The following is a 21,978-nucleotide window of genomic DNA, read 5'->3' as shown; positions in this document are numbered from 1 at the left end:
ATTTCATTCAGAAGAATTAAAAATTCTGCTTACAACTCTGTTTTTATAACACCAATGACACTTGTATGATCCTGTGGCAATAATATGTGACAAAAGTTACTATACACTGAAAATAAAAATGGTTATAAATTGCAATACATGTTATAAAGGAAAAAATAGGGTACTTGGGCTTTAATACTTGTTTTATTTAATAATAGAACAAAGAGTCACCAGCTAATCTTTCAATGGACAATGTCACTAGAATTGGAGTGTGACATAAGAGTAAGGTTCAGTTTGCTCTAGGGGTAAAAGCAAGGATTCCAATAATAGGGACCATGTGAGTAAATGTCTGTGAATGATGGGACAGGGTTTGCTTTAGGGACTGACAGAGGACTAGGGTGCATGAAGAGGAATGAGAAAAGGGAAAATGAGTTAGAAATGAGTATTGATAGCAAGAAGAAATTACCTTCAACCAATTCTTTTTGGCCTTTATTTTAGCTATTTTATCTATGATCCAATGAAATATGAGCCACCACAGAACCACCAGAACTTACACAGGACTGGGGAAACAGATTCTTGGAGGGCACAAACAAAACCTTGTATGCACCAGGAGAAAGGAGCAGTGACCCCACAAGAGGCTGGACCAGACTAGCCTGTGAGTGTCCAGGAGTCTCTGGCAGAGGTGTGGGCCGGCAGTGGCCTGCTGCAGGGTTGGGGGCTCTGAATGCATGGGACCTTTTAAAGGAGGTCACCATTGTCTTCATGACCTCCACCATAGTTTGGCCTCAGGTCAAGTAACAGGGAGGGAACACAGCCCTGCCCATTAACAGAAAACTGGATTAAAGATTTACTGAGCCTGGCCCCACCCATCAGAACAAGACAGTGATCAAGACCACCCTCAAGAAAAAGATGAAAAAAGGGAAAATGGTTGTCTGAGGAGACCTTACAAATGGCTGAGAAAAGAAGAGAAGCAAAAGGCAAAGGAGAAAAGGAAAGATATACCCATTTGAATGCAGAGTTCCAAAGAATAGCAAGAGATGAGAAAGCCTTCTTCAGTGATCAATGCAAAAAAATAGAGGAAAACAATAAAATGGGAAAGCCAAGAGATCTCTTCAAGAAAATTAGAGATACCAAGGGAGCATTTCATTGAAAGTTGGGCACAAAAAAAGACAGAAATAATATGGACCTAATGGAAGCAGAATATATTAAGAAGAGGTGCCAAGAATCACAGAAGAATTATACAAAAAAGATCTTCATGACCCAGATAATCATGATGGTGTGATCACTCACCTAGAGCCAGACATTCTGGAATGTGAAGTCAAGTGGGCCTTAGGAAGCATTACCATGAACAAAGCTAGTGGGGCTGATGGAATTCCAGTTGAGCTATTTCAAATCCTGAAAGATGATACTGTGGATGTGCTGCACTCAATATGACGGCAAAATTGAAAAGCTCAGCAGGTCACATGACTAGAAATGGTCAGTTTTCATTCCAATCCCAAAGAAAGACAATGACATAGAATGCTCAAACTACCACACAATTGCACTCATCTCATACCAGCAAAGTAATGTTTAAAATTCTCCAAGCCAGCCTTCAACAGTACATGAACCACGAACTTTCAGATGTTCATGCTGGATTTAGAAAAGGCAGCGGAACCAGAGATCAAACTGGAAACACCTGTTGGATCATTGAAAAAGAGGGAGTTCCAGAAAAACATCTACTTCTGCTTTATTGACTATGCCAAAGCCTTTGACTGTGTGGATCACAACAAACTGTGGAAAGTTCTTCAAGAGATGGGAATACCAGATCACCTGACCTGCTCCTGAGAAATCTGTATGCAGGTCAGGAAACAACAGTTAGAACTGAATATGGAACAACAGACTGGTTCCACATCGGGAAAGGAGTACATCAAGCCTGAATGTTGTCACCCTGTTTATTTAATGTATATGCAGAGTATACCAAGAGAAATGCTGGCCTGGATGAAGCACAAGCTGGAATCAAGAATTGGGAGAAATATCAATAACCTCAGATGAGGTTATTTTCATCTGTCATATGCAGATGACAGCATTCTTATGTCAGAAAGTGAAGAAGAACTAAAAGAGCCTTGATGAAAGTGAAAAAGAAGAGTGAAAAAGTTGGTTTAAAGCTCAACATTAAGAAAAATAAGAGCATGGCATCCAGTTCCATCACTTCATGTAAATAGATGGGGAAACAGTGGAAACAGTGAGAGACTTTATTTTGGCAGGCTTCAGAATCACTGTAGATGGTGATTGCAGCCATGAAATTAAAAGACGCTTACTCCTTGGAAGTAAAGTTATGACCAACTTAGATAGCATACTGAAAAGCAGAGACATTGCTTTGCCAAAAGGTCCATTTAGTAAAAGCTATTGTTTTTCCAGTAGTCATGTATGGATGTGAGAGTTGGACTATAAAGAAAGCTGAGTGCTGAAGAACTGATGCTTTTGAACTGTGGTATTGGAGAAGACTCTTGAGAGTTCCTTGGACTGCAAGGAGATCCAACCAGTCCATCCTAAAAGAAATCAGTTCTGAATATTTATTGAAAGGACTGATGCTGAAACTGAAACTCCAATACTTTGGCCACCTAATTCGAAGAAGTGACTCATTTGAAAAGACCCTGATGCTGGGAATTATTAAAGACAGGAGAAGGGGATGACAGAGGGTAAGATGGTTGGATGGCATCACCAACTCAATGGACATGAGTTTACTCAACTCCAGGAGTTGATGATGGACAGGGAGGCCTGGAGTCCATTGTGTTGCAAAGTGTTGGACATGACTGAGCGACTGAACTGAACTAAACTACACTCTTTAATACTTAGTAGTAGGATTGAGCCATTATTTATTTGATTACTGGTCTCATGGGTTTCTTCTGTGAACTGCACATTCTTATACCTCTTATCCATTGAAACTTCCCTTCTTGAGTTGTGGATGATCTGAGATTTGCACAACAAAGGATTCTGGGCACATAATATATAGAAGGAAATCCTTGTCTTCATCTTGGGATCCCTCTATAAATCTTTAATTTGTCAGAAGCAGAGATGCTGTGAAAGACTGAGGACAGGAGGAGAAGCAGGCAAAAATGGATGAGATGGTCAGATGGTATCATTGAGTCAATGCACATGAATTTGAGCAAATTCCAAGAGATAGTGGAGACTGGTCTGCTGCAGTCCATGGGGTTGCAAAGAGTCAGACAAGACTGTGACTGAACAACAAGAGAAAGTTTATTAAGTGTTACTTTTGCTTCTCTTTCTCCATATTCCCAAAGAACTTCAGCTAAGTTTCTATATGCTCTGCTGTATAAATTAGGAAATTAAGTTAATTTTGCCAAATATATCTGTGGTCTCTTTCTACCAATCTGAAACTCTCCTGTGATACTCCAAAAATCTTAATCTAAGAAATAAGAATATAAGAAGGTTGGTGTTTATTTAAATAAAATAACTACAATTTTACTTTTTGATTCCTATTTTAAAAATTCTAATCAAGAAAATGTGTGCTTCAAAAACAGCCTTTCTCATGTGTAATGAAAAGGAGCAACATTCCAAAGAGACTTTAATTCTAACACCCGATATTCACTGCTACTTGAAGTTCAAATAGGAGGACTAAACCCAATAGGTTGTTTTGAATTCTGTTCCTGTTTTTGTTGTTTACAATCTACTTTGCTGAGAATGCTTATGAGCCTGTAAGATTCTTTAAACCAAACTGCAAAATAATAACAAAGAAAATGATAATCAGAGTAACAACAAAACTGCCTTTGCATACTCTGACTTCTCTACTAGAAAAATCAAGATATGGAAATATAGTTTTCCATTGACAAAACCTAAAATTTTATTCTGAGAAGTATTCAGTTAAATCAGTGAAGCAATCACCTCAATCAAATATAATGAACTGGGAAAAATACACAATTAAATTCCATCAGAAAAGTTTGTTTCTTGAGTTGTAGAACAATCTAAAATTATGAGTAAACCATCATCGACAAAATTATGCAACATTTAAATCAATTATGCCCTTAAAAGTGTTGATAAGTAAGTAGTCAAATCAGTAAAATCTGTTACTCATTCATAAAACAATGCATCCTGATCATTGCATTATGGTGTTCTATCACTAATGGGTAAATGCACATTGAATTAATAATATTTATTTTCAACTTTGTACAGGTTCAAAATCCTAGCCTAACAACCATGCCTATAGAGATCATATTACATATATATTTCTTCCCCACATACAAACCTGATACATATCAAAGTTCATCATTAATTATATCTGGGACCCAGATAATACAGGAATAGATATTAAAGTAAATACTAAATATAAATATAGCCTTGATTTCTTCAGACAGTCTATGAGCCAGAAAAAAAGTAAACTCATTCTGCACTTTGTAGGTATGTCAGCCACACAGAGTTTCCAGATTCTATTCTTTAGCTAGATCTACAAATGACTCCACTATGATCCCACTAATTTGCAGAGAATAGATTCAAGGTTATCTTGTGTGTGTGTGTGTGTGTGTGTGTTTTAATTTGGAAAAGAAGATCTTATTCATGATTTTAGACAAAGGACTTAGGGCACAATACTAACTTTCTTCAGTTTTCAATGTAAAGTGAATTTTTTCATCTAATTGGAGTCCTATAAAAGATAAATTACAAATGTTGGGAGGTGAGTACTAATCTTTTTTTGCTCTTGTCACTTTTTGTTCCTCCATCCTGGCTAACTTTTAAAATTAGTGTTCTTTTATTTCCAATTTTCCACATTTCTAATTTAGATGGTAAACATAGATCACTCTCCTATACTTATGATTCATCACTCAAGTACATAACTCACAAATATAAACACCCACATGCCTGAACACACGCTTGTCATGGGGGATCAACTTCCAAAAATGTCAACAATGTGATTGGAGTTATGAATCATAGTGTATGTGAAAGGCCTTTAATATTAAAATAATATGCACTGTAGGTTGTAGTTAGGTGCCAAGTCACCCACAGATTCTCATTCAAAAAGAGTGAAAACAAGATAGAAGTATGAAAGAAGTAAATGTATGATGATATAAAAAGATCAAAGTGTGGCAGTTGAGGGGGTGTGGTGGGGATGGATAAATAAAAATGTGTAAAATTACATCCAAGTACTCTATACAACATTTTGACCTAAACCATAATAAACTTTTGAATATATCCTTAAGTCCTACCTTTCTAAATGCTGTAGTAATGAACCATACCAAGGATTAATTGCCAAATTATGGTGAGTTTTATCAGATGACCTCCTGCCCTGCAGGAAGCAATTGCTCTGAAAATATGTCAAAATGAATACTGTCTCACTTGTAAATATTGAAGGTAAAAGGTAATGGTATACATGGTGAAGAGGCAAAGTAACAACCTTCTTGACTTCTCTGGATATAAATAATTACTTTATCTAATATATGTTGAGTCCAAAAAATTTTAGGAGTCTTAACATAAGGATAGTTTATGTAACAGAAAGAGTGTCTACTGTTATTTACACTGTGTGTCAGGTCCTGTGAATTTAAGATGGGTGATCTAATATAGCATAGTCCATAAGGGAAAGTCTATCTCTAAGCAAAGAGTGGCATATGAGGTAAAAAGTATAATTGGGAACTTAGAAGTTAATTGTTTTCTGGAGCCGAAAGATTTGAGACAAATTTAGTGTGAATCATGAAACAGTTTGAGTACAATAATGAGAGGCCTAATTTATTTCAAACAAAGTGAATAACATTTGCAGAGACACAGATTACAAACCTGTGTGATATGGTGAAGGAACAGAGGTTTAGTTAATATGGATGGAGATTGATTATAGCTAGAAATTCTCTCTGGAAGCTGATTATGAAAAACTCTGTATGTTATATTTGAAGGTCTTATAATTGGAAGGAAAATCATGCATTTAAGATTTTGAGAAAAAGTTGGGGGGAAATGTCTGGGAGCTGACTTTCGCTCAGATCATGGACTTCTTATTGTGAAATTCAGGCATAAATTGAAGAAAGTAGGGAAAACTCCTAGGCCATACAGGCATGACCTAAATCAAATCCCTTACAGTTATACAGTGGGAATGACAAATAGATTCAAAGGATTAGAAGTGACAGAGAGAGTGCCTGAAGAACTATGGACAGAAGTTTGTAACATTGTGCAGGAGGCAGTGATTGAAACCATACCCAAGAAAGAGAAATGCAAAATGGCAAAATGGTTGTCTCAGAAGGTCTTACAAATAGCTGAAAAAAGAAGAGAAGTGGAAGGTAAGGAAGAAAGGGAAAGATGTGCCCAATGAATGCAGAGTTCCAGAGACTAGCAAGGAGAGATAAGAAAGGCTTCTCAAGCAAGCAATGCAAAGAAATAGAGGAAAACAATAGAATGGGAAAGACTAGAGATCGCTTCAAGAAAATGAGAGTTTCCAAAGGAACATTTTACGCAAAGGTAGGCACAATAAAGGAAAGAAATGGTATGGACCTAACAGAAGCAGAAGATATTAAGAACAGGTGGCAAGAATACAGAGAAAAACTATACAAAAAAGTCTTATTGATCCAGATAACCTTGAAGGTGTGATCACTCACCTAAAGCCAGACACCCGGAAGAGTGAAGTCAAGTCAGTGTTAGGAAGCGTAACTATGAACAAAGCTAGTGGAGGTGATGGAATTCCAGTTGAGCTATTTCAAATCCTAAAAGATGATGCTGTGAAAGTGCTGTGCTCAATATGCCAGCAAATTTGGAAAACTCAGCAGTGGCCACAGGACAGGAAAAACTCAGTTTTCATTCTATTCCCAACAAAGAGCAATGCAAAAGAATATTCAAATTACTGTCTAAATGCATTCATTTCACACACTAGCAAGGTAATGCTCAAAATTCATCAAGCTAGGCTTCAACAGTGTGTGAACTGAAGAACTTACAGATGTACATGCTGGATTTAGAAAAGGCAGAGAAACCAGTGGTCAAATTGCCAACATCCGTTAGATCATAGAAAAAACAAGAGAATTCCAGAAAACATCTACTTCTGCTTCATTGACTATGATAAAGCTTTTAACTGTGTAGATCACAACAAACTGCGGAAAATCCTTAAAGTGATGGGATTACCAGGCCACCTTACCTGCCTCCTGAGAAATCTGTATCCAGGTCAAGAAGCAACGGTTAGACCTGGACATGGAGCAATGGACTGGTTTCAAATTGAGAAAGAGTATGCCAAGGATGTATATTGTCACTTTGCTTATTTAACTTCTATGCAGAGTGCATCATATGAAATGCTGGGCTCTGTGAAGCACAAGCTGGAATCAAGATTGCCAGGAGAAATATCAATAACCTCAGATATGCAGGTGACACCACCCTTATGGCAGAAAGTGAAGAGGAACTAAAAAACCTCTTGATGAAAGTGAAAGAGAAGGCTGACAAAGCTGGCTTAAAACTCAACATTCAGTAAACTAAAATCATGGCATCTGGTCCTATCTCTTCAAGGCAAATAAACGGGGAAACAATGGAAACAGTGACAGACTATTTTCTTGGGCTCCCAAATCACTGCAGATGGTGATTGCAGCCATGAAATTAAAAGACGTTTGCTCCATGGAAGAAAACTAGACAGCATATTGAAAACAAAGACATCACTTTGGTGACAAATGTCTGTCTAGTCAATGCTATGTTTTCTCCAGTAGTCATGTATGGATGCGAGATCTGGACCATAAATATGACTGAGTGCTGAAGAATTGATGTTTTCAAACTGTGGTGCTGAAGAGAACTACTAAAAGTCCCTTGACAGCAAGGAAATCAAGCCAGTCAATCCTAAAAGAAATCAATCCTGCCTATTCAATGTAAGGATTGATTGTGAAGCTGAAGCTCCAATACTTTGGCCACCTAATGTGTAGGCCGACTCATTGGAAAAGATCCCGATCCTGGAAAGTTTGAGGGCAGGAGGAGGAGGAAGCAACAGAGGATGAGGTGGTTGGATGGCATCATCACCTAAGTGAATATGAGCCTGAGCAAACTCTGGCAGATAGTTAAGGAGAGGAATGTCTGATGTGCTGCAGTCCATGCAGTAGTGAAGAGTCGGACATGACCGAGCGACTAAACAACAACAATGTATATTAAAAGCAAAATAAAGCAAAAAAATTCAACTACTCTATATTGAGCTAGAGTAATTATGTTACTATTTATTCAAATATCTAATTCCAGAGAAATATCTTAGTGGCTGTTCTCAGCACATGAATTTTCAAATACCAATTAATTATGTTACAATTTAAGATATAGAAGGCCAAAGTTTTGGGAAACATGGTGCTGTTAATGGTTTGTTACAACCAACAGTGTAACCAAAATGATGCAGAAGACATCCTTAGCAATCTCCTGGGTAACACATCACAGGTGTGAGATCTACAATTCTTAACAGCACTTCAATGACTGTTCTGTACAGTTGATAATCAACATACTGTCCTTGATTTCAAGGAGGATAGAAAGACTCAAGATCGAGAGCAATGAATGGAATTTAAATGTCAAAGGCTTAGTTAGTTTGGACTATTTCCTGGAAGAGTTTGGTCTATAGATTCTTTTTTATTCAGCACCAGCTGAAATATAAAGTGAAGATTTTGGAGCAGTCTATGAAGGTAATTTTATAAGAGATGTAAAAACTATTACATCAGTTAAACAAATACTTCACTTGAATCCCAACAATAAGAGTTGACTTTGGGATGCAGCTGGTATTACAAATGTGGGTAAAATTTGTACCATAATCTTGGGCCTCTAGAAGGGTTCTCTAAGGATTCCTGGCTCTTTCATTTCCCAGACACCTTTCTAAAGACTCTCCCACCAAGATAGTCTTCCTCCCAAATGGAGAAATCAGACAAGAGTCCTTTATAATAATATTCTTCCACAAAAAGGAACATTGGGATGGCAGATAGTATGGATGCATTGCATTATCAAGTGTTTAGTCGCTTTCTACCACTGTCAGTCTTCTAAATTGCTTTGCGCTGGTCACATTCTTTTGATGACCCTACACTACAGATCTCTCACTTGCCACACAGGGGAAATTAAGTGTGGTCACAGTGTGCTTTTCTTTCATTACAAATGATTGCACTGGTTTAATTTTTGCTGGTTTCTAGCTTCTGTTTCTAGTTTCTGTTCAGAATAAACTTTACATCAATCCTCTCTCTGATGTCCCTCAACTGAACTTGTTTTCCTAATTCAAAACTGAAGTGACATTTATTTCTTTCTAACAATAGTCTTGCTCTTGGTTCTTTACCTCTGAAACTAAGTTTCAAAATAATTTCTTTTAGCTGTACAAACCCAGAAAAATCTCAACCCATTTCTTTTTGTCAAGCAATGCTATTGTTTTATTAATCATCCTTTTTTGGAAATTTAGGCTTTTTAGATAGTATTATCTCTCCATTTCATCACCCTTTCTTATATTCTGATGAAAGTGAATGCGCATCCTCTTCTTGTTTTGCAATATAGTTGAGGACTAAATATATATACATAATATCTGTGAAAGTGTTTTTTTTTTTATCCCTTAAAACACACAAAAATGGAAGCAGTTTAAATTAATCTCTTGAACTATGCTGCACAATTTTAGAGTAATGTGGTTTTTAAAAACATACTTACAGGTATTTCTTGAATTTTTTTTTGTTGTCTCATTGCTGGATGCTACTCTGTCATTAATTTAGCTTTTCTGTGCCTCTATTGCACAAAGAAATAAAGGAAACCATTGACTTGGGCTAAAAGTGAAACAGACTGGGGCCTGAAACCCTTTGCTGCAATGCTTGCATCTGGACAAACCTCTCCTCAAACAACAAAATACAAAGAAACTATAAGGAACTAAAAATAACTATGTGCATGTATGTGCAGTTGGAGCAAGGTATTGATAAGAAGACGCAAAAAACGAGAAACTCAATAGCCACTTCTAATGAGCCTGGAGCGAAAACAGGGTATGGGGAGCAAAAGCAAGGAACTGTGCATGTCCACTGCACTCCACACCACAGCAGGAGCGGACAAACCACCTACGCCACCCCACTGGCCTGATCCCTGGACACAGCCCTACAATTGCCCCATGATAAAAGTGAAAGTTTTAACTCCTCAGTCATGTTTAACTTTTGCAACCCAATGGACTCTAGCCTGCCAGGCTTCTCTGTCCTTGGGATTTCCCAGGCAAGAATACTGGAGTGGGTAGCCATTCCCTTCTCCAGGGGATCTTCCTGACCCACAGACTGAATCCAGGTTTCCTGCATTGCTGGTAAATTCTTTAATGTTTTAGCCACCAGGGAAGACCCTCCTTATCCTATATAAGGAACAAACCCTCCATTAGGGAGTAAGCAAGCAAGAAAAACTGTTACTAGTTCTCACTCTCCTCCCTGCTGCAGCAAGGGGCCCGATAATGCCTGATCTTATTGTCTCACCTCTTATCAACTGGGGAAGGCCGAGAACCATGGGTGGTATCAAAAGTGGTGAGGAAATTAGCATGAAAACAGACCCCAGGCTTAAAATCAGTGGAACAAATTATTTCCATTCTTGATGACTTTCATTAGACTATCTTCCCACATTATTTCCACCACATTCTTCTTCACACATTACAGGAGTCAATTGCTTCCAATCAAACTGAATTTTTCATATGCTACAGATAGAGCTTAGCCTTCCCCATCTCATCAAATTTGTTCAATATAACTTTCATCATGTTAGTATCATGACATTCCCAAAGGCCATCACCACTGTCATGATTATTACTGATCTACTTTGTCAAATGTGATCTCTTTCTCCTCGTGTCTCTAGGACTTTGCATTTCTCTTAAGGCACTACTCATACTCTATCATATATTAGGACTATGACTTCATCTCCGGGTTTATCTTCTCCCCATGTTCTTGCAAGTTCTTCGGAGCCAGAATCTACATTTATGTGTTTCTACATTGTCTACAAAGCTCAAATTTCCCACAGATTAACAAGTAACATTTTTAACTGAATAAAATTGAGAGCTGATTTAGAATAATATACTATAATGAACATTTTAGAAAGGGTGTTAAAATGCTTATAACTCAGCTAAGAAAATTCTTAAGCCTAAATTATCCTTGTGAGATTGATTGTATCAGAGAAAATTTCTGATTGAGAAAGGAATCAGGAGAATTTGCCACTAAGCTATGGCCATTCAGAAATTTAGGTGACAAGAACATCCCATTCCTCTTTCTGTAAACATGCTGCACTAGTTCCCTTCTTCCAGACATCCATGAAGTAACCAACTGCAAGTCTATAAATTGAAAGGATTGTGGTATTTCCCCTCTAGAATGCGTTTGCTTTCTCTGGGAAGTTAGAACTACATAGGTAAGAGTTACAACTGTACCTTTGGCTGAATGCTGTGGAAGGCATTTCTCAAATAATGATAAGGCATGAAATAAAATTTTACCTTCTAAAGCAAAATTGTAAAGAAATTTCCAGAACTTCCTCAAACATCTTTTTATTTCTAGTACTTTAAGATATACTTCTGACTTAATCGCATCTTTACATTTGCTTTCTAATGTTATCATTGTTAGGTCTTAAAAATTACTTTTTTTTTTAACCTTTTAAAATGTACTGAAATATAGTAGATTTACAATGTTGTGTTAGTTTAAGAGAAACATAAAAGTTATACATATATATTCTCTTTTTACATTCTCTTCCATTACAGGTTATTACAAGATATGAAGTATGGTTTCCTGAGCTGGCCCCATGGTCCTTTTCCCTGAGCTGATTCCCTGGTCCTTTGCCTAGCTTACTTCTCTTAGGATGATAATCTCTAAGTCCATCCATATTGCTACATATGGCATTGTTTCATTCTTTTCTATGGCTGAATAATATTTCACTGTGTATATATACTAAGTTTTGAATAATACTTTCATGGAAATCCATGGCAATAGAATCTATGTTAATCTTTAGGACTACTTGCTTTATCATCACCTAGTACTCGTCAGGTCTCCAGGCTTCTTGAACATAGCAGATTTGGCTATGTTTGTACAAGTGAATAGCATAGAATCCATTCCTCCCCTCCCATAGTTTCTGACAGAGATAAGGAAAAGGATGAAAATAAAAATTTAATAACTAATATACAACAATATCATAACTGCTATATAGAGTTCTGAGCTAAAAAAAAAATTCTTACTATCATTTAAAATACTTCTGGTAGTTGTGTAAGTCCTTGAGAATGCTATGTCTAACCTTTTATAATAACTGAGCATTATGAATTTCAGGTTCCATACCTCTGAGAATCTAGAGATGTAGAAATAGATTGTTTCATAGCTATGTTTATGATGGCCCCCTAAAATCTCTTCCCTAATAGTTTGTCTGTTACCTTACTAAAAACCCATGCTCATAAACTATCTTGCAGAATGTTAGCATAAACATTTTGGTAAGCAATTTGGTCATGGTTATAATGATAATGAATAAAATGAAGTGAAACTATAGGATCCTATAAGAATCTATCACAGAATTTAAAAAGAATAAGAGATAAAGATACTACCAAATACACATTTTCAGGCACAAGCATGATTCAGTTTTTTTTCTCTGAATATTAACATAATGTTACATGAAAAAGAAGGGTAACAGAATGAACGTATGTGCAGATTTTATCAACAAATTATATATTCATTATATAATTATATTTTATATATGTTAAAAAAACTAAAATTGCCTAAACAAAAAACATAAAGATATCAAAAATGACAATTATTTCTTAATAGTTATATCTTTATTTTTTATTTTTTGTAGTACACAGTATCTACCAAAAACTCAAGACAAAAATTTAATAAGAATAATTATAGGTTTTTTATTTCACAGGTCAACAAACTATGACCTAATAGCCAAACGTATTTTTTAAATAAAAATTTATTAGAACACAAGCATGTTCATTTATGCCTATATGATTATTTACTGTCTGTGGCTGCTTTCATAATAACAAATTTGAGGAGTTGTCAAAGAGACCACATACCTAGCAGATCTTAAAATGTTTATTATCTAAGCCTTTGTACAAAAAGTTTGACTATTTCTGCTTTATATCATCAATTATTTCTGAACCTAGATAGGATAGTCTAGAGACAAATTTATAGGCCAACACTTTCTTAAAACTATAATCTCACTTTACAAGGAACAAGGCTGTTTCTTAGAATTAAGTTGTTACACAGCCAGTTTAAATTCACAGGTGGAAGAATATGTCAACAGATGCAAAATTTTGACTGCTGCTATATTTTTGTAAGCTATTTCAACAGTAATTTGTATTTAGTTAAAAATATTTTTATTACAATTCAAGCTTAAATAAGCTCTGTGTCTGTCTGTTATGATACTTTCATATTCTGGCCTTTCTTTTGAAGTCTTTTCTGAATAAAAAACAGATGGGATCCCAGAACTAGGGAAACTGAATGCATATTTGAGTTACTTGTTTAAAAAAAGTTTAAAAAAGGAGAAAAGTCTATAGATAATTTAAAAGTAAATGAATAATCCAAAAATTTTATATTTTGTGTGCACATATTTTATGAGGAAAGTTGTTGAACTTTAGTTTTTGTATAATTTAATAATATGGTTATAAAATATGTGATTAAACAACACAACAAAAGATTACACAGGTATTTAACAGAGATATCCACCCAAGGCAGATGGTAACAAAGGTGAAAAATGAAATAGAATCAGGAAAAATGCTCAATATTTTATTCATGGCCTACAATGCTTACAGATGGGCCACAAAATCAATTAAGATTTCTCATAGACAAAGTGGAAAGGGAGATTTGCTTAGAAACAAAGTACTTTGTTCATAAGCTAAACAGAGATATATTACTCAAAAGAAGTACGAACATCCTTATGTACTTCATAACCAGGAAGGAATTTTCTCAAGAGGCCTCATAAAGAGGACCCTGAGTTATTGCAAGCCTCCTCCACCAATTCACGCAATAGCTAAAGAAAGAAACTATAGAATCTCATTCTAAACTGAAGAGGTCACACAATGAAATATATTTATTCTATCAATTTGTTTGTTTTTAACAAAATAATGTTTTTAATGGGAGCCCAGCTCTTTGCTACTCAGATTGGAGGCAAGAATAAATGTTGGAATATATATAAAAATAAGCAACAAATTATTTACTGGTATATAATACATGGGCTTCTCTGGTGGCTCAGACAGTAAAGAATCCACCTTCAACACAGGAGAGCTGGGTTCGATCCCTAGGTTGGGAAGATCCTCTGGAAGAGGGCATGGCAACCCATTCCAATATTCTTGCCTGGAGAATCTCCATGGACAAAGGAGCCTGGTGGGCTACAGTCCATGAAGTCTGAAAGAGTCAGACATGACTGAATTACTAAGTACACATATACTACATAGCATGTGTTATACATATGTTTTATGTATATAAACGTACATACATAAAATTTTTTCTAAACTTCTTTTTTATATAACAGGTAGGAGAGATCTCATAAACTGAAAGGACAAAAATGCTAACATTGGATTTATCTTTTTTAGAAGAGAATTGTGTCTGATTTGGTTCATTTTTGCTTTTTGTAAAGAGGTTAAGCTAATCAAGTTACTTCTATAATAAAAAATAAAATTTCAAACTGCTATTTACCTTAATCTGTCCACTATAATATTCTATCAAATTACTACTTCTCCTTCATTAAATATATTATATTTAATGAGGTTGTAGTCTTCAGGCATATATTTTTAATTAATTTACTTTAATTGGAGGATACTTACTTTACAATATTGTGGTGGGTTTTTCCATACATAGACATGAATCAGCTGCAGGTGCACATGTCTACCATCCAGAGAAACCAATCAGAGATTTGAAGCATCTTTGACACCACTAAGTATTAGTGCGCTAAAATCACATGAGCAGACTTAGAAGACAATATTAACTTCAAATACGAGAGAATGTATCCATAATCTAACTATGACACATGTTGCTGTCATTATTTAGTTGCTAAGCTGTGTCTGAATCTTGCAACCCCCTGGACTGTAGCCCATCAAGTCCCTCTGTCCATGGGATTTCCCAGGAAAGAATAGGGGGTGGGTTGCCATTTCCCACTTCAGGGGATTTCCTTGGTTCAAGGATTGAACTTGCATCTCTTGCATTTGGCTGGTCAGTTCTTAACCACTAAGTCACCAGGGAAGCCCTATGATACGTGATGCCAAAGGTACTACCCAATGCAGAGAGAAAAGAAGTTTTCTGTTTCTGCTTCTCTTGCCTTTCAATGTTCCATTGATCCATCCAGCAGAAATTAACTGACATAGGGCTCCCCACACATAAGTTGCAGGAGTCTCTCTCCTGATACAGACAACAAGGTTGAAATGATTCAGAGAGCAAACAGGACGAGAACTAACAAATTAGAAACAATTATTATTAATCTTATAGCAACAATTATTGTGAAGCAATATGATGGAACAAATAATACACGTTCATGGAATATTTTGTATTAGAACTTGTAAACATATTCAAGATGCATGAAAAATCCATAAGGAACATGTTTTTAAAACTATGATTCAAATGCTTTAATTTTTATTTTTAAAAACCATATTATCATTCATTATACATAGGCTCTTTCTCTTATAACACAAAACAAAACAGGAAAATAAGCTATCAGGTGCATATTTATCACATATGGTTTGGTTTTGTTGTGTGTGGATGATTATAAAGAACTTGTTTAAATGGTCTGAGATGTAGACTTTGTGCCCTCCACACACATACAGCGTAATTACTTAATTTTATGTTTTTAGTGAAGACAAGAGAAAAAAATGCCTTCACAACTTTAAGAGATGTATTAATTTAACATATCCAAGCATAAATATTAGATGCCACATTTTTTTTTCATTTGAATTAAGCAATTTTGTTTATGGAGAACTTAGAAGACACTATAATTGGATTTTTTAGAGGTAAAGTGTACATATATTTTTATAAAAGGACTTAAAACAAAATTGTGCTATAAAAAGTTTATTCCTGTTTGATTGAAGACAGAGAAACAAGGGGAGAGTGAACAAGGAAAGGGTGAACAAAGAGAAAGTGAAAATGATTTAATTGCTACATGGCTTGATTAAGGACAAAACCAGGAGTTCAGTTGTGAAAAGTAAAAAGAAAGATCAAACGGAGGTAACCATAGAAATGATTAAAGTGATCTACACCTGTGTTCCTGATACAAGACAGGCATGTGGAAGAAATCAAAACCCTTTTATGAGAAGAATTGTTTTTCGACGAAAAGTTTTTATAGAGACAAGGCAACACTTCCCAAATATTTGTTATAAACATGTCTTTCAAATACAATTCTTTTAAAATTTCATCAGTTATTATTGTGTCATCTCCTCTGTAGAAGATCAGAACCCGTATCTCATACCATTCTCATGCCATGATCTTCACCCATCCTGAGTGTGAAGTGGTCTTCTTCATCTGATTCACACAAAGCCTTTCTCAGAAAGTGCCTTAGGTGGTGCTCTGGACACGACATATCTGGAGTTCGATGATATATAAACTTTTTTTCCTTCCTTCCTGCAATTCAGAGGTTTTTTTTGTTTGTTTGTTTGTTTTTGTTTTTGTTTTAATCTTTAAAATATTCTATTGAAAATCTTCAAAAGGTAGATTTTCAGTTCTGAGACTGCTGTCTTATTTGACACTGTAGCAAGACTGGGCAAGACTGGAGAAGGAGAAATAAGATAACATGCTCATGTTTTGACACTTCAAGTTTTTATATTTTAACAAGATATGTACATGTGGATGTGTATTTTTGAAAATGGAGCTACAGAACTTGATTAGATTTTAAATCTATAAAAGTGAGAGTTGATTCAAAATGTCATAGGAACTGCAAAATAATTCAGAATTCTGATTGTTATTAGAAATAAATTAGATTTTCATTTGCTTCAGCACACTTAAATGTTCTTCATTTTAAAAGGAGTCAATGGAATATTTTTGCATCATTACCATTGTAACTAAAAAAAACTTTTGAGAATAGCTCATATATTGTACATTTGAACTTTGCTACTTAATGTATACCATATGACAAATTTTATGCAATTTGCTTCCTTATAGACACAAAAATTTGTTTTTCTTCTTTCTTGGTAAAAACAGAAGCAGGAGGATTTTTGTTTGTAATTATGACCAAAAAACTGTATCTGAACAAATAGATAATTAATTGGTAAAACATAAAAATTGCCATTGCATTGTTTTTTTTTGTTTGCTTGTTTGTTTGTTTTTAGAGAATGTAACTTCTTAAGTATATTCAATTTTGAAACATAAATTAAAAAATGACATGTAGTTTTGCAACTCTCTATATTGTTTGAGGGTTGAGCCTATAAATATTTGAGGAGGGAAGAGGTTGACTACTGTCTCATCATTCCAATATTACAAATCTATATTTACCATGTCAGAAATGAGATAGAAGTTTATCGTTCTTTTTTTTTTTTTTTTTCATTTATTTTTATTAGTTGGAGGCTAATCACTTTACAATACCGCAGTGGGTCTTGTCATACATTGACATGAATCAGCCAAGGATTTACATGTATTCCCCATCCCGATCCCTCCTCCCACCTCCCTCTCTATCCAGTCCCTCTGGGTCTTCCCAGTGCACCAGCCCTGAGCACTTGTCTCAAGCATCCAACCTGGGCTGGTGATCTGTTTCACTATAGATAATATACATGTTTCGATACTGTTCTCTTGAAACATCCCACTCTCGCCTTCTCCCACAGAGTCCAAAAGTCTGTTCTGTACATCTGTGTCTCTTTTTCTGTTTTGCATATAGGGTTATCATTACCATCTTTCTAAATTCCATATATATGTGTTAGTATGCTGTAATGTTCTTTATCTTTCTGGCTTACTTCACTCTGTATAATGGGCTCCAGTTTCATCCATTTCATTAGAACTGATTCAAATGAGTTCTTTTTAATGGCTGTGTAATATTCCATGGTGTATATGTACCACAGCTTCCTTATCCATTCATCTGCTGATGGGCATCTAGGTTGCTTCCATGTCCTGGCTATTATAAACAGTGCTGCGATGAACATTGGGGTGCACGTGTCTCTTAAGTTTATCGTTCTGATGCTTTAAAAATACAAAAACATCAATACATTTCATCATTTTACATTGCATCCTTACCCAGGGAAAAGACTTGTTCAGGGGCATATATTTGAATTTAATTTTTAGAATTAATTAAATTTTTTTCTGGAGCAATATGAATTTTGGTACATATAAAGAATGAAATTCCATGGATATTTAATAGATATTCTTGTGTCATAGATCTGAACAAATCTACATTTCTTTTGTACATAACACGTGCCACTTTTCCTAAGCTTTTTTTTTTTCTCTCTTAAGCAAAGCAAATTTTAAAACAGACTAGGCAACAAAAAGATCTGACATTATAAAATTTGATTTCCATATTCCAATGGTTTATGCTAGGGAAAACACAACTTATAATTCATACATTATTAAGTATTTAGCTTAAAATTTATCTAAAATTATAAAATGCATAGTACTTCCAAAGTTGAAACTAACTTTAACTTTGAACCATCTTTGAATAAAAATAATTTCTTGAAATAACTGCTCCTTCTGACATGAGCCAGATGAGCCTCCTACTTGAAAAAAAAATTAAGCTGTAAAAAATTACTTGATTTTGCTTTCATCTAAGAGAGATATTATGTCAACATATCATATGATTTTAATATGTACTTAATCTTCCCTAAGATAAGAAAGACTAGAGATCTCTTCAATAATATTAGACATACCAAGGGAACATTTCATGCATAGATAGGCACAATAAAGGACAGAAAAAGTATGGACCTAACAGAAGCAGGAGGTATTAATAAGAGATGGCAAGAATCCACAGAAGAACTATATGAAAAAGATCTTAATGACCTAGATAACTATGATGGTGTGGTCACTCATCTACAGCCAGACATCCTAGAGTGCAAGTCAAGTAGGCCTTAGGAAGAATCACTATGAACAAAGCTAGGGGAGGTGATGGAATTCCATTTGAGCTATTTCAAGTCCTAAAAGATGATGCTGCAAAAGTGCTGCACTCCATATACCAGCAAATTTGGAAAACTCAGCAGTGACCACAGGACTGGAAAAGTCAGCTTTTATTCCAATCCCAAAGAAAGGCAATGTCAAAGAATGTTCAAGCTACCATACAAATGCACTCACAACACAAGCTAAAGTAATGCTCAAAATTATCCAAGGTAAGTTTTAACAGTATGTGAACCAAGAACTTCCAGATGTTTAAGAAGGATTTAGAAAAGGCAGAGGAACCAGAGATCAAATTTTCAACATCTGCTGGATCACAGAAAAAGCAAGAGAATTTCAGAAAAACATCTACTTTAGCTTCACTGACTACACTAGAGCCTTTGACTGTGTGTCTCACAAGAAGCTGTGGAAATTTCTGAAAGAGATGGGAATACCAGACCACTTTACCTGCCTCCTGAGAAATCTGTATGCAGGTCAAGAAGCAACAGTTGAACCCATCCATGGAGAAATGGACTGGTTCCAAATTGGGAAAGGAGTATGACAAGGCCATATATTGTCACTCTGCTTATTTAACTTCTATGTAGGGTACATCATGCGAAATGTCAGGTTGGATGAACCACAAGCTGAAATAAGATTTCAGGAAGAAATATCAATAACCTCAGATATGCAGATGACACCACCTCTATGGCAGAAAGTGAAGAGGAACTGAAAAGCCCCTTGATGAAAGTGAAAGAGAGAGTGAAAACCTTGTTTAAACTCAACATTCAAAAAACTAAGACCATGTCTCATACATCCAACCTGGGCTTTGACCCTTGATAATATACATGTGCATCCGGTCCCATCACTTCATGGCAAATGGATGGGGAAACAATGGAAACAGTGAAAGACTTTATTTTTGGGAGCTCTAAAATCACTGCAAATTGTGACTGCATCCATGAAATTAAATGATGCTTGGTCCTTGGAAAAAAATCTATGACAAACGTAGATAAGATATCAAAAAGCAGAGACATTACTTTGCCAACAAAGGTTGGTCTAGTCAAAGCTATAAGGTATGCATTTTCCAGCAGTTATGTACTGAAGTGAGACCTGGGCCATAAAGAAAACTGAGCACCAGAGAATTTACGCTTTTGAACTGTGGTATTGGAAAATACTCTTGAGAGTCCCTTGGATGCAAAGAGATAAAACCAGTCAATCCTAAAGGAAATCAGTCCTGAATATTCATTGGAAGGACTAATGTTGAAGCTGAAGTTCCAAAACTTTGGCCACTTGATGAGAAGATCTGATTCATTGGAAAAGACCCTTATACTGGGAAAGATTGAAGGCAGGAAAAAGGGATGTCAGAGGATGAGATGGTTGAATGGCATCACTGACTCAATGGACATGAGTTTGAGTAAGCTCCGTGAGTTGGTGATGGACAGGAAGCCTAGTGTGTCGCAGTCCATGGGCTTGCAAAGAGTCAGACATGATTGAGTCACTGAACTGAACTGAACTGAAAAGAGATGGTATAAGTCAATATACCATATGATTTTAATATGTACTTAATTTACCTAAGAGATTTCAAGTGTAAAAACAAGAGTGTCTATATATTTTAATCAAAAGTTATTGCTGTAGAGTTATTGTGTGTTAATTAACACAAAATGATTTGTAATGAAATGAAAGCATTTTCAATAACCTCAGAAGGCATTCCCATGATCTACAATACCCTGATTCCATTCTCTCTCTAAAGCCCTCTTCAGCAACTCTCACTTTAACTCACACTTCTCCAGACTCTATGGCTTTCTCATATTCTTTCAACATGCCAGGTTCATTCCCACCACCAGGTCCAAACTTATTGCATGTTATGTAACAGATAACCTAGTTTCTTAATGTAGTCTGTTAATCTAGTCTGAGTTTATTTCCTTAAAATGAGCTATAAAGATTTCCTCATAGTTTTCAAACATAGTTATATATATCAACAAACACAAAAATATGCATCAACACTTTAGATTAAATTATTTCTCAAATCCTCATGCAAAAATTTGTAATAAAACTGAATTATCTATCTGGTTTCTTCATTAAAAATGTTATTAAGGAGTTTACAGACAAATTACTGATCAAGTATAAAAATAGTAATTGTATATCTAATTTATTTTATTGTTCTTGTTCAGTCACTCAGACATGTCCAACTCTTTTTGACCCCATGGATTGCAGCACCCCAGGCTTCCCTGTCCTTCACTATCACCCAGAGTTTGATCAAACTCTTGTACCTGACACTATCCAACCACCTCATACTCTGTCACCCAGTTTTCCTCTTTCACTCAACATTTCCAGCATCAGGGTCTTTACCAATGAGTTGGCTCTTCGCATCAGGTGGCCAAAGTATTAGAGCTTTGGATTCAGAATCAGTCCTTCTAATGAATAGTCAGGGTTGATTTCCTTTAGGATTCACTGGTTTGATCTCCTTGGCATCCAAGGGACTCACAAGAGTCCTTTCCAGTACCACGGTTCAAGAGCATCAATTCTTAGGTGCTCAGTCTTCTTTGGTGTTGGAGAAGACTCTTGAGAGTCCCTTGGATGGCAAGGAGACCTAACCAGTCCATCCTAAAGGAGATCAGTCCTGGGTGTTCATTGGAGGGACTGATGTTGAAGCTGAAACTCCAATACTTTGGCCACCTGATGTGGAGAGCTGACTCATTTGAAAAGACCCTGATGCTGGGAAAGATTAAGGGCAGGAGGAGAAGGGGACGACAGAGGATGAGATGGTTGGATGGCATCACCGACTCAACGGTCATGGGTTTGGGTGGACTCCAGGAGTTGGTGATAGACAGGGAGGCCTGGTGTGCTGCAGTTCATGGGGTTACAAAGAGTTGGACATGACTGAGCAACTGAACTGAGCTGAACAGCCTTCTTTATGGTCCAACTCTCATATCCATACATGACTACTGGAAAAATCATAGTTTTGATTAGATAGACATTTGTCAGTAAATTGATCTCTACTCTTTAATATGCTGTCTAGATTTGTCATAGATTTTCTTCCAAGGAACAAGTGTCTTTTAAATTCATGGCTGCAGTCACTTTCCGCAGTGATTTTGGA

The sequence above is a fragment of the Muntiacus reevesi genome, chromosome 3, assembly GCF_963930625.1.
Source record: "Muntiacus reevesi chromosome 3, mMunRee1.1, whole genome shotgun sequence".
NCBI lineage: Eukaryota > Metazoa > Chordata > Mammalia > Artiodactyla > Cervidae > Muntiacus > Muntiacus reevesi.
The sequence above is the reverse complement of the archived record's forward strand: the minus strand, read 5'-3'. Positions refer to the sequence as shown.